Below are 12,623 nucleotides of genomic sequence, written 5' to 3' on the forward strand. Positions count from 1 at the left end.
AGGGAAGTATCTCCTAGCATGGCGTATCCAACCTTGGACAGAGGCAACCTCTACGTCCCCACATGGAGGGAAGTATCTCCTAGCATAGCGTATCCAACCTTGGACAGAGGCAACCTCTATGTCCCCACATGGAGGGAAGTATCTCCTAGCATGGCGTATCCAACCTTGGACAGAGGCAACCTCTACGTCCCCACATGGAGGGAAGTATCTCCTAGCATAGCGTATCCAACCTTGGACAGAGGCAACCTCTATGTCCCCACATGCGTCCTCCATTGCCTGGAGAAGCGGCATGCGGGCATAGGGTTGGCGATCATACACTTTCCAGAGCCAGGCTGAGAAGAATTCCTCTATGGGATTTAGAAAAGGTGAATATGGAGGTAGGTACAAAACTACAAATTGTGGATGGGTGGCAAACCAGTTTTGGACCAGAACAGCCCGGTGAAAACTAACATTGTCCCATAAAACCACAAATCTAGCAGGCTCCTGATCTGGATCAGGGACAAGCATTGTGTAAATTGCATCCAGAAAAGTGAGCATATGGCCGGTGTTGTACGGACCCAGTGTGGCATTGTGATGGAGGATGTGCCTCTCTCATGGTCAAACCGTGGTTGATCACATGATCAACAAGTGTTGCCCTAATCTCATCAGAGATGGCTCTCCTTCCTTTTCTTCTTTGTCCTCGTCCTCTTCTTCCTCTTCCTCTCCCTCCTACTCCTCTTGCTCTCTGTCCATTGTTGGCATCCATTGTTCAAAACACGTAATCTGACCTTTGACCTATTTATAGGCCTATACTACAGTAAAGCAGTGATTGGTTAGTGATCAGTTAAGCTATTAGTGTTTGCACATGTGAGGAGTGTGTGTGTGTGACCTGGTGAATAAGTGTAGCATTTTGATTGGTTGTGTTTGGAAAAGGAAAGCAAGTCCACTTCCTGTTCGATTTTTGTGTTTTAGGTAGAGAATTATGAGTAGTGTTTTTAAAAAAGTGTTTTATGCAATTGACAACTGAGTCAAAGGCTGAGAAATAGCTTATGGTTTTGGATATTTGGTGTGTAGTTTTGCACTTTGAGTGAGAGGTTTCAAATATCGTGTGACATAAAAAGATTTTGTGTGTAAGCAGTTGGAAAAAAACTGTAAGATGAGGGTATGTGAACTACGAACTGTGTCTGGTCAATGCCTCTCAACCACCTCTCACCCTGTTAACGTTTCATGACGACTTCCATGACAGCTTCCACGACAGCTTCCACGACAGCTTCCATAATGCCTTTGAAAGCTGATATGAATTCCCTGCATTTTTCCCATCAAGGGCCGGCTTTACAGGGGCCAATGTTCCTGTCTCCGAACATGGAGGGAGTGAGGGGGCCAAAGGTTACATTAATCCACATCAACAGAGTCAAATGATTTACGCACTGTGCAAGCAAACGCCACTGCCATGGGCTCTGTGTGGCTGCGGAGTGGAGGTCTGCAAGCCCACTGCCAGCTAAACTAGCCTGACCCTCGTCACTCTTCTCCTTATCTGTCTCTCGGCTGTCCGCTCCTCATTACTCTTGTATTGGTGATCTTGTGTACTGTATTTGTATGTGTATGTGTTTTGATAAATGTGTGTCTGTGTCTGTCTACTTGAGTGTATCAGTTTGTCCGTGCTATCAAGTAAAAATGCATGTGCCTGATTATGTGTTCCTTTCTGTGTGTGTGTGTGTGTGTGTGTGTGTGTGTGTGTGTGTGTGTGTGTGTGTGTGTGTGTGTGTGTGTGTGTGTGTTAGACTCAGTCTGGGAAAAAGACGGAGCAGGCTCTCTCACACACACAGCCCTGCCCATGAGTTCCAATCAATAGCCAGCCGGTCCCCGCGGTTGCCCCGAGCAAGCTGTTTGAAAAGTCAGAGTAGCATGAAATGGCCATTATTAAATGACTGGAACGGACACATATAGAAGGCTATGCATTAAGAGAGCAAGCTCACCAATTAAGGGATCAGACCATTAATAGTTCTGGATGAAACTGGCATCTGATCACAGATTACATGCACTGGAAACAATATCCATTCACTCATTGGTGGTGCACTCATTCACTGTATGCTGTGAAAATATAGAGCTCCAATGACAGGTCCTAGCCTGTTTTGTAACTCCACAAATTTCAAATGCGTTTGTGCCCAAGAGAGTTTTTATGAAGCACATCTCTTTTATCCTCTCTCTCCCTGGCCATTCAAAGGGAGAAACAGCTCAAATATCTCTATTCAGTGTTCGAAAAATCCCAACATCCAGTGAAAATTAGATTGAAAAGGCAAGCGACAGCAAAGCTCATTAGTATTCAACACGCTGTGTAATCGAGGTCCCTCTCAGTTCAGTGACCTGCTTCGGTTCAGTCTCTATCGCCTGCGTCAATTTCTAAATGAAATGGCACAGCAGTAGACTTTGTACTCTTCCAGGCACTACTTTCCTTTTTTCGAGTAGCACCACACATTTATTCCAGCTCAGGGAAGATCACCGAAACAGACTTGCTTATTTCAACACACTTCTGAGTGAACATTGGCACAACGTTCACCTTTGGAGCCCTGGGCTTATTTTTTATGATTTTGTGTGCTAGCTTGTTTTTAATATGAATTATTTACCCCTGAGAGACAATGCTAAGATACCAGGGGCCTCGTTTGCTCTTCGTTTTACAGCTGGTCAGGCAGAAATACAGCTTCTGAACGCAGAGTCACTCTGACAGCTGGGAATTGCCTTTTTTTTGTTCCAATTTTGCCTTCTCATTCCATTCCCAATTCATTCCCATTCCATTCCAAATCCATTCCCAATCCATTCCCATTTCATTCCCAATTCATTCCAATTCCATTCCAAATCCATTCCAAATCCATTCCCAATCCATTCCCATTCCATTCCCAATTAATTTCCATTCCATTCCCAATCCATTCCCATTCCATTCCCAATCCATTCCCATTCCATTCCCAATCCATTCCCAATCCATTCCCAATCCATTCCAAATCCATTCCCATTCCATTCCCAATTCATTTCAATTCCATTCCCATTCCATTCCCAATCCATTCCCAATCCATTCCCAATCCATCCCCATTCCATTCCCAATTCATTTCCATTCCATTCCCAATCCATTCCCATTCCATTCCCATTCCATTCCCAATCCATTCCCAATTCATTCCCATTCCATTCCCAATCCATTCCCATTCCATGCAAGCATCGGAAAACACACAGAGCTACGGTACATCCAGCAAAAGGTTACAGAGTACCTGGACTGTAGGGATGCGTAGACACTTATTTCTGACGGCTTGGCCGGGTTGGGTTGAATGCAGAATACACATTTCAGAGGAATGCATTCAGTTGTACAACTGACTAGGTATCCCCCTTTCCCTTTCCCTTTCTCTCGACCTTGAGGCTTGATTCTTGATTCCGGCAGTCCACAGTGTGTACGAGGTTGTATCGATCCCGCTCTCTCCAAATTCACCCACGCAGAGACACAGCACCGCACTCACTGGTTAACCCTTGACCTTTTGGTATAGGAACTACATGATACCTCGGAGTAAGAGTGTTGTGGAATTTACCTCGCTACATGGTAACTGAGTGGGAGGACCTCTGATTACTAAAGTATCTGGTCCCTGGGTGATGCATTCAATCATTTTGAAGCTAATGTAAATAAATGTTAAATGGTTGGCTAATATAAGCCAGCAGGCTACATTTTACTCATCGGCTTTACTTTTTACCTGTTCTTATTGGTACCGTCACACACTTGACCAGTACACTTAAAGTAATAATAGTAAAATAATACTTATGGTAGTCCCTATATACTTATGATAGTACCTATATACTTTTGGTAGTACCTTTATATTTATGATAGTACCTATATACTTATGGTAGTAAGTGTCCCTGAGACGCAACCTCTGTTATGATTAAGAAATATCACTTTGGTATGTCACCTTAATTGCTGAAGTCCTTGAAGCTTTACTCAGCACTAGGGCTGTGGTGTAAAATTTGTCAGCCAGTGATTTTCAAGCAAAGAGCTAATGGTAATTGACCGTTAATAAACATAAAGATATTAAGCACTTCCTGGATTCCACAGATAGCCTACAAGCCACTGATGCAGACCTTTGGAACATCTACCTTTTAAGAAGTCTAATAAATTGATGTAATATAGCGTACACATTCACAATAAATCCATTATTTATTTTAGACAGGTCTAAAAAAAGCATGATATGAAGAAAATGTAGTCTATTTCAGAAGAACAGAATAGCATACTCTGAGTACAGCGGGTTAATGTGCTTAATTTAAATAAGTTATTTATTTGGCCACTTTTTTTTTAAACCTTATCAAAACATATAGGCCTATGGGCTAGGCTACATGAGGTGTGATACTAACCTTATCAAAACATATAGGCCTATGGGCTAGGCTACATGAGGTGTGATACTAACCTTATCAAAACATATAGGCCTATGGGCTAGGCTACATGAGGTGTGATACTAACCTTATCAAAACATATAGGCCTATGGGCTAGGCTACATGAGGTGTGATACTAACCTTATCAAAACATATAGGCCTATGGGCTAGGCTACATGAGGTGTGATACTAACCTTATCAAAACATATAGGCCTATGGGCTAGGCTACATGAGGTGTGATACTAACCTTATCAAAACATATAGACCTATGGGCTAGGCTACATGAGGTGTGATACTAACCTTATCAAAACATATAGGCCTATGGGCTAGGCTACATGAGGTGTGATACTAACCTTATCAAAACATATAGGCCTATGGGCTAGGCTACATGAGGTGTGATACTAACCTTATCAAAACATATAGGCCTATGGGCTAGGCTACATGAGGTGTGATACTAACCTTATCAAAACATATAGGCCTATGGGCTAGGCTACATGAGGTGTGATACTAACCTTATCAAAACATATAGGCCTATGGGCTAGGCTACATGAGGTGTGATACTAACCTTATCAAAACATATAGGCCTATGGGCTAGGCTACATGAGGTGTTATACTAACCTTATCAAAACATATAGGCCTATGGGCTAGGCTACATGAGGTGTGCGACTATGTTTTAAAAACGTAGCTAAAAAAAAAGGTATTGTTTCTTATGCTAGTCATCATTCACAAGCAAGAAATACTTAAATAGTGAATGGAGGATGCTTTTCCCGTGGTTCATTTTCATGCCAGCCAGGTAGGCTATACTCCTGTTGAAAAAATAAGCAATGTGTTTAATATTAGGAAAGTTGTGAATAAATCCAGTAGGCCTAGCCTATAGAAAGCTGATGGGATCCGCCTCTTTTTTAATAGAGGTCATCACTCTCTTTTCTCGCGTAATTGCAAAGCCTATAGAAATGTTGCGCAACATGAGTTTATGGGGACTCATGAAGTGTTGGATTAGATTTTCAATTACATCTGAATTGATGTCAGAGTGACTAGAGGGACAATAGAGTGCTGAGTACCAGGCAGTTAGCTAGTTTGGTAGGCTACTAATGACCATCAGCAGCATCAGAAATTGGAGAAGCCTAATTACCGGTCATGTGGAATTTGACTGCCTTTATGACTGGTGAGTGCTGGTGTGGCGGTAATATGTCATCAAAACAGACTTACTCAGCACCACACTGAAGCAGGTATACATCGTCTGCAAGGCAATGAAATATGGAGAGTGTTTTGATTATACAGCAGGAACCATTACTTGACATGAACTTCCCCTTACCTCCAGTGTCCTCACAGAAAAGATGATGGGCCTTAAGTGGGTGAGAGTTTTTACCTATTTATTTTCTGCTTGTCTGCTACATTTATTCAGAAAAAAATTGGATGTTTGAGAGCCTCTCTAAAGTCGCTAGTCAGCCGACCCTCACTCGACCCACAAACCTCCCTCTCAGCTTGTTTGCTATTTAGCAGGAGATTCTAATGAAACCATCATCTGTCTGACCTGGGTGGCAATGATAGCACAGGGAAATGCTTGACAGGCTTAAGCTACTGTAGCTACCTACCTTACGGCATTTTAGCATCAAATGTGACGATACAGCAGTAAGACATTACAATACAGCAGAGCCATATCCTGTAGGGTGTTTAACTGTTCGTAGCTCTTATCGGACCATTGAAAACCTTTGGTCTGATTGGCCAACAGTCCCTGTAGGGGCTCGGAGGGTCTAGGCATAACTGGTATCTTACTGACACCAGCGTTGTACTGCCCTTCTATCTCCTCCCCGACTGCTTCCTCTTCATCAACCAGCTCAGAAGACAAACAAAAACCCGGTTTAGATTAGATACCAGCAAAGCCTGCTGGCACACATGGATTTGCGAAAGAGCGAGGGGAGGGCTGTGGAAGGCTGCTGCTGGGCCTTGGGCCAAGGTTTGGATCCCCGGACGACTGGCGTCCTTCCAACTCAGAGGAGCGGGCGTTCCATGGAGCTCTGTGCGCTCCCCACACACGGGAGAGAGCCATAGACATCTGTATAATGTGTTAGAATGAGAGAGAAGGAGATAGAGAGAGGGAAAGAGGGAAGGACAGAGGAAGAGAGAGAGAGAGAGAGAGAGAGAGAGCAAGAGAGAGCAAGAGAGAGTAAGATGCGGCTGGCTCTCACACAACAGGACATCCTTCCACACACATTACACATGTCTGCTCCAATCCACTCACACAGCCAGGACTACACTCACACCACAGCTCCAATCCCTCTGACTGACAGCCCATACCTGGGATCCCTCTGTGCTGTTAGGTATCGGCTGGCAAAGGACCGCTAGAATGTTCCAAAGTCACACTGCAATATAATTATTCCTAGGCTTTAGTGTTTGGGAGTTATACTTACAATAGGGCAAGGGTTGGCATAGGATCGAAGGGGGTAATCTTATTGGGATGAGAGACAGGAATTACAAAACAGAGACAAGAGAGTACACCCTCTGTTTTCTCTGCCTTGTGGAAACATGGCTTCCAAAGGAAGATGAAGCCAATGTGGCACTCACATCACACTAAACGCTAAAGCTGTTTCTATCTCAACGAGGGCAAACTTAACTTCTCTAGGGTAGGGGGCAGCATTCGGAATTTTGGATGAAAAGCATGCCCAAATTAAACGGCCTGCTACTTGGGCCCAGAAGATATGATATGCATATAACTGGTAGATTTGGATAGAAAACACTCTAAAGTTTCCTAAACTGTTACAATAGTGTCTGTGAGTATAACAGAACTGATTTGGCAGGCGAAAACCTGAGAAAAATCCATTCAGGAAGTTTTTTGAGGGAGGTTTGTAGTTTTCTATTCAATAGTTTTCTATTTCTATTACAGTATCCATTGACTTAGGACTCAATTTGCAGTTCCTATCCCTTCCACTAGATGTCAACAGTCTTTAGAAATTGTTTCAGGCTTGTATTCTTATAAATGAGGGAGTAAGACCATTCTGAATGAGTGGACCCTGACGTGTCACTGAGCTTTTTTATGCGCAATCCCGAGAGAGTGCATTTCTTGTTTACCTTTTATATTGACGACGTTATTGTCCGGTTGAAATATTATAGATCATTTAGGCTAAAAACAACCTGAGGATTGAATATAAACATCGTTTGACATGTTTCTATGAACTTTACGGATACAATTTGGATTTTTTTGTCTGCCTGTTTTGACTGCGTTTGAGCCGGTGGATTACTGAAGAAAACGAGCAAACAAAACGGAGGTTTTTGGATATAAAGAGACTTTATCGAACAAAAGGAACATTTATTGAGGAAATGAATGTCTTCTGAGTGCAACCATATGAAGATCATCAAAGGTAGGGGATTAATTTTATGTCTATTTCTGAGTTTTGTAACGCTTCTGCTTGGCTGGTTACTGTTTGTAATAATTTGTCAACTGGGCTATGTTCTCAAATAATCATAATGTATGTTTCGCAGTAAAGCATTTTAAAAATCGGACACCGTGGTTGGATTCACAAGAAGTTAATCTTTATATCTATGTAAAATATGTTTTGGTTTCTGAATTTTTATAATGAGTATTTCTGTATTTGAATTTGGCACTCTGCAATCTCACTGGATGTTGGCTAGGTGGGACACTAGCCACATACCCTAGAGAGGTTTAAAGAAAATTGCTGTGATTAAAACATGTCCTCAAGTGCTGGCGACTGTTCACTTATAAAATAAATAAAATAATATACAATGAGTGTACAAACATTAGGAACACCTTTCAAATGTTGAGTTTTGTCCTCAGAACAGCTTCCATTCCTTGGAGCATGGACTACAAGGTGTCGAAAGCATTTAACAGGGATGCTGGCCCATGTTGACTCCAATGCTTCCCACATGTGTGTCAAGTTGGCTGGATGTCATTTGGGTGGTGGACCATTCTTGATACACACGGAAACCTGTTGGAGTTCTTGACACAACCGGTGCACCTGGCACATACTCCCATACCCAGTTCAAAGGCACTTAAATATTTTGTCTTGTCCAGTCACCCTATGAATTGTACAAATAAACAATCCATGTCTCAATTGTCTCCCGCCTTAAAAATCATTCTTTAATTAACCTGTCTCCTCTCCTTCATCTACACTGATTGAAGGAGATGTAACAGTAGACATCAATAAGGGATCATAGCTTTCACCTGGTCAGTCTATACCGTGGAAAGAGCAGGTGTTCCTAATGTTTTGTACACTCAGTGTACACAAGTAGGGGAGTCACAGCTTTCTGGGAAAATATTACAATTATAACGGTACACAGGCTTGTGCTGTATGACTGGAGTTGACTTTCAACTGCGTCACTCGAAAAATTCCTATCAATAATTTATCTCCATGGAGACGCATGTCAAGTTGGTGCGGTTGGACACCTCATGCATATAAAACAATCAGACAAAACAAAAAGGGCTACATCATCAAGTGTAAAAGAGCACTAACAGCCCAACCATCGGAGTCCTCCACAGCCCTGTAATATCCATTGAAGTCGTCAGCCTTGATCACGATACTGAGTAGCTTGTTGACTGTGCCTGTTGAAGACACATTATTACGACTGCACTACGTACACCACAAAGTGGGCTTGGCTCACTGCATGAAATCTTTAGTTTCCAACGCAGCTAGCTAAAGTCAGATAATGGCACTAATGAGGATCTTGTATCAGTTATTAACGGGACAGGATTTGTTATTAGTTAAAATGAAGTTCCATGCCACTCACATTAAAGAATGAACAACTTCAGATTTGTCTAGAGCCTTAGAAGAGTGTGAGACTAGATGTCTGAGTGATGTTCCATTTTGATCATTTCTAATGACGTGATCAGAAGACTTATCGTCATGACACTGAAATGGAAGGCTGCAGGAAAACTAGTGTGATTCGTTAACATGGGGCAAGCTGCTGAAGAGCGGCCAGGAGTGACAAGCAGCCAGGGGTGATGAGTGCTGGGGTGACGAGCAGCAGTGGGTGTGTGTCTACACATGTAAGTGTTGAATTATTCATCTTTAAGTGACAAAATAAAAAAAGATCTCGCCAAGATGAAATTAAATTGACATTATTTATGAGGCCAACACATTTTCAAATGTTTGAATAGTTTAAGGAATACTATATTATGGCACATTCTTAGCTAAAACTGGTCCTGTTTTAATTTTTAGATGAATAACTCATTAATAATCATAACGATAGTGGTCCCGACGAATAGTATGCAGATCATTCCTCTATAATAGATTGACCAACACGCTATGGCAAATTACATCTACAATGAGAATGGGACACTGGAAAATAGCTCTTTATCTAAGCCTGGTTCTTCATATCTCAAGGACATCAGACTGGCCTCTGCTCAGTACCCTGCATTGTCACTAGCCAGCCTCCACCCAGTACCCTGCACTGAACTTAGTCACTCTCATTAGCCAACCTCCACCCAGTACCCTGCATTGTCACTAGCCGGCCTCCACCCAGTACCCTGCACTGTCACTAGCCGGCCTCCACCCAGTACCCTGCACTGAACTTAGTCACTGTCACAAGCCGACCTCCACCCAGTACCCTGCATAGTCACTGTCATTAGCCAACCTCCACCCAGTACCCTGCATTGTCACTAGCCGGCCTCCACCCTGTACCCTGCACTGTCACTAGCCGGCCTCCACCCAGTACCCTGCACTGAACTTAGTCACTGTCACTAGCCGACCTCCGCCCAGTACCCTGCACAGTCACAGTCACAAGCCGGCCTCCACCCAGTACTCTGCATTGTCACTGGCCGACCTCCACCCAGTACCCTGCATTGTCACTAGCTGGCCTCCACCCAGTACCCTGCACTGAACTTAGTCACTGTCGCTAGTCGGCCTCCACCCTGTACCCTAACCTGTCACCAGCTGGCCTCCAACCCATACCCTACACTGTCACTAGCCGGCCTCCACCCAATACCCTGCCCAGTACCCTACCCTGTCACCAGTTGGCCTCCAACCCATACCCTGCACTGTCACTAGCCAGGCTCCACCCAATACCCTGCCCAGTACCCTACCCTGTCACTAGCCGGCCTCCACCCAATACCCTGCCCAGTACCCTACCCTATCACTAGTCGGCCTCCATCCTGTACCCTGCAATGAACTTAGTCACTGTCACTAGTCGGCTACCACTCAGTACCCTTCCCTGAACTTAGTCACTGTCACTAGTCGGCTACCACTCAGTACCCTTCCCTGAACTTAGTCACTGTCACTAGTCGGCTACCACCCAGTACCCTTCCCTGAACTTAGTCACTGTCACTAGTCGGCTACCACCCAGTACACTGCCCAGTACCCTACCCTATCACTAGTCGGCCTCCATCCTGTACCCTGCAATGAACTTAGTCACTGTCATTAGCCAACCTCCACCCAGTACCCTGCATTGTCACTAGCCGGCCTCCACCCTGTACCCTGCACTGTCACTAGTCGGCTACCACCCAGTACCCTTCCCTGAACTTACAAACAATACATTTGTTTTGATTTGTGCATTGTCCCTATCAGATACATTGTACCTATCGTATATCATAAATAATAGATTCCCCTATAGCTTTTTATGTTAATCATTTTATGTTGACTGTCAATCATAATCCCCCAATGGACACCTCCTCTGTCAAGAGAGTGGCAACCAATTGCTGATGGAGTTTTGTCTGATCATTTTTATTAGGGTATCAGTATTCTCCAGAACCAGTTACGCAGTTCACAAACAAAATCTACCCTCATATCAAATATGTCTAGGCACACACTTCAAACAGAGGCTGGTTTAAATGCGCATGATTGTGGACAAAGCATACATGAACATTCTAAGCTATTGTCCTGGAGGGTGTGCAAATCCATGTGTCTGTTTACCCTCTGTAAATGGAACGCATGCTGAAAGATGCACAACACACCCTGTTTGTTAACAGGGGTTAAGGTTTAGGGGAAGCGGATGATTTTGAATCTCCATTTATTTGGGGCTCTGTCGAGGCACGAGTGAAATGCATGCTGGGTCTCCACACAACTCAGCGCTAATGGAGTTCAATGCCCCCACTGCTTCCCCTCTAGCCTTTCATTACAGTGGGGATACTTTTCTCTGTGTGTGTATGTGTGTGTGTGTGTGTGTGTGTGTGTGTGTGTGTGTGTGTGTGTGTGTGTGTGTGTGTGTGTGTGTGTGTGTGTGTGTGTGTGTCCTAAAAGGGAACAAGCTTACTTTATTTTTGACTCTATGATTGCACCTGCCAATATCCCCTTGTGTGTTACAGGACTCCTGAGTGGCGCAGCTGTCTAAGACACTGCATCTCAATACTGGAGGCGTCACTACAGACACCCTTGTTCAATTCCAGGCTGTATCACAGCCAGAAGTAATTAGGATGACACAGGTCAGTGCAGAATTGGCCCAGCGTCTTTAGGGTTTGGCTGGGGTAGGCCGTCATTGTAAATAAAAATGTTTTCTTGTCTAGTTAAATTCAATTAAAATAATAATGCTACAGGCCAGTCCATTGGCTGTTAACACTACATATTTTATCTTCCCTCACAGTTCTGTCACGTGTGCTCCCTCTCTGGGCCCCTAGGTCACCAGACTGCCTGTTATGGCGCACACCTGTCACCTTCGTTACGCGCACCTGCGCGTCAACACTCACCTAGACTCCATCACTTCCTTGATTACTTGCCCTATATATGTCACTGCCTTTGGTTCCTTCCCCAAGTGTCATTGTTTCTGTTTCCTGTCTGTGCGTTGTTTGTGTGTCTTATTTTGTATTTCCTGTGGACACCATGTGACATTAGGCTTCCCCAACTCAGAAAACGCTTTTGAAAGCCCCTTCAGCACAAACTGAGTGGAACTGGAACATTTCACCACAACTTAAGTACCCCAAATGGGATTTACATCATCTAGGTCTTCCTGGTGGTCTATCATCTGAGGTTTGTAAGGTAGCACATGGTATCAAAGCATGCTACCGGCCCATGGAACCACCTTACATTTCAACACAGAGAATGGCCGTTCTGGACAGGTACTGTATGACATCATGGTGGCGTAGCTGAAATATACACCTCTCTTCTTTTCACCTGGATGGTTCCATAGGTTCCCACTGCCCCACGTCTTAGCTGTAAACACAGTGTCCACTTCATCACCAGTCCCTGTGGTGCGCGGTCTAAGGCTCGAGGAAAGAGATGCTTTTTCAGGGATGCGCATAAAGGACAGCTACAATTTATCGTGTCGGGGTCACCAATCTGAAGTTTGAAGTTTTGGTCCTG

The sequence above is a fragment of the Oncorhynchus nerka genome, linkage group LG18 (genome assembly GCF_034236695.1).
Source record: "Oncorhynchus nerka isolate Pitt River linkage group LG18, Oner_Uvic_2.0, whole genome shotgun sequence".
In the NCBI taxonomy this organism is placed as follows: domain Eukaryota; kingdom Metazoa; phylum Chordata; class Actinopteri; order Salmoniformes; family Salmonidae; genus Oncorhynchus; species Oncorhynchus nerka.